At 32.6% G+C, this 2,393-nt stretch overlaps 1 protein-coding gene across 3 annotated transcripts in view; it reads right to left on the bottom strand.

Annotated features, from left to right (window-relative positions):
• The window catches only part of KIAA1328 (KIAA1328 ortholog), a 227,412-nt gene that overhangs the window by 211,030 nt on the left and 13,989 nt on the right, over positions 1 to 2,393 (bottom strand). The window lies entirely within an intron of this gene.

Here is a 2,393-nt window from a genome sequence, read left to right as displayed (position 1 = left end):
TTTGAGAAGATGAAAAAGTTCTGGAAATGGATGATACAGATGGTTGCACAGCAATGTGAACGTACTTTGTGCCAATGAACTGAATGCTTAAAAATGGTTATGATGGTAAATTTTATACTACATATACTCTAACACACACATACACACACACAAACCATTATGCTAAAGGAAAAAAGCCGGACAGTGAAAGAGTACATACTGTATGTCTATATACATGGTGTGTCAAAACACGTAAAATTAAGCTATAATGACTGAAATCACATTAATGGTTGTCTGGAATCAGGGACAGCGGAGGGAACTGAGTGTAAATGGTATAGAGATAACTTTGTGGAGTAACATAAATGTATATCATGAATAGAATATGTGTATATCTTACATTTGTCAAAACTCATTGAAATACACACTTTAAAAAGGTACATATTATTGCATACAAATTGCACTTCAATATATTTATAAATAAATAAACATTGATTGATAAGCAAGGAAGTAAGCTCGATAAGTGAATGAAATGCAACACGGTAGGAAATAATTTATAGACTATTTTTTCTAGGAATGAGGCTATGTTGTGGAGTACAAAGAAGGCAGCGGCTGGAGGAAATATATAGTAAAAGGAGTATTTTATTTTTTAAGGTAAAAGAGAAATGAGTGTACATATTTAATGCCTAGGGGAAAACAGCTATTTAAAACCAAGTTGAAAATTCAGGGGGAAAAGAACATAAAAGCTTTCAATGTTTTGTTGCCAGTGCTTGAGGTATATGGAATTCTGTTCTCTATAACCCACTTCAATGAAACAGTCTTGCAAAAAAAGGTAAAGAAAATGGTATGCCAAGTATGAGTAGAAAAGAGTAGACTGAAATATCCAATAGAGAAAACTCAGCAAATTCCAAGAAACCAAGAATACATTATTCCTATGTATTAATAGTAAATAAAGTAATAATGCAGTATAAGCAAATTTGTAATAATACTGACCTTATACTAACACACTGACCTTCTACAAAGAAATTAAGCCAAGAAACTAAGATTTTGCTATAAAGCAGAGGATTATTAAAACCAAAACAATATGCTCTAATATTTCAGGTATTCTCCAAGCCTGGCAGCTAAAATAAAATGGGCCCGTCAGTGCAATAATGGCAACTCAGGACTTTCAATAAAGAGTCAAAGAAATGGTAATATTTTTTCAATGCCATTGAACATGTGATAAAGATATCCACAGCCTTCTATGTGGTAAATAGCCTTGTGAGTAGATTATCTTCAAATACTGAGGATAACATATGTCTTCCCAACAAAAGAACACAGTATGAAGTTAATGAAAACTCTACTCTAGAGATTTAGAATAGCCAAAGAATTCTAATGAAAGAGGTTACTACTTATCTCAGGTGGCATATCAAATTCAGCATATACTTTGAATTCTCATACCCTATATTCTGGCTTCCAAAACATCACTTTATTTTTTGTCATTACTGATAACCATGATTTAGTAAGGTAATTTTTAAACTTCAGTCTTTTTATAAGAGCCTCTACAAACATTATTTCAAGGCTTCAACATGAAATACATTTTGAAACACACCTAATATAGTTATCTTTAATTACAAATAAAGAAAAAAGACCTACTATTTCCAAATGTGCAATTCAATGTCAAAAACTAGTACTATTGGGACCGGCCCCATGGCTCACTTGGGAGAGTGCGGCGCTGGTAGCACTGAGGCCACGGGTTCGGATCCTACATGGGGATGGCTGGTGTGCTCACTGGCTGAGTGTGGTGCAGACCACACTGTGCCCAGGGATGCGATCCCCTTACTGGTCAAAAAAAAAAAAAAAAAAAAAAAAAAAAACTAGTACTACTGTATCAACTTTTAGGTATGGTCTCTTCCTAAATTTAACTTTTACAATTTACATTAATACATTTCTCTATAGATACCTTGATTTATTAAGAACTTTTTAAGACCCCAAAATTGGACATGTATATTGACAAAAAAATTATACATGCAAAGTACATGTACCTCATGTACATCATTAATAAACAGAATAGTAATAGGAACTATGATTCTCAAAATTCAAAATCCCTTATTTGAAAGCATTAGGAGTAGCAAAGCAACAGCAGATACTCTTGCAACAGACTACAATAAGTTGCTGTTTTTCTGTTCATCTGCTGAAATAAAACCAAAGGTAACTCTGATTACAACGATATTAACCTACTGCAACAGTAGAGCTAAGTTTTAAATTTTTCTCTTGATAGATGACTGTTGCAAATATTTGCATCAAAAAACTTGGGAAATTAAATAAATAAGAAAATGTAAATTGGAGAGTAGTTTTCTTCCAGTATATATAAACATATCTTTTTTCTAAAAGTCTTTGCTCCCATAAGATCAATGACATAATGACATAAAAACATA

The sequence above is a fragment of the Galeopterus variegatus genome, unplaced genomic scaffold (assembly GCF_000696425.1).
Source record: "Galeopterus variegatus unplaced genomic scaffold, G_variegatus-3.0.2 Scaffold1528, whole genome shotgun sequence".
Taxonomy (NCBI): Eukaryota; Metazoa; Chordata; class Mammalia; order Dermoptera; family Cynocephalidae; genus Galeopterus; species Galeopterus variegatus.
Note: the sequence above shows the minus strand (reverse complement) of the source record. Positions and strands in the feature narration are given on the sequence as shown.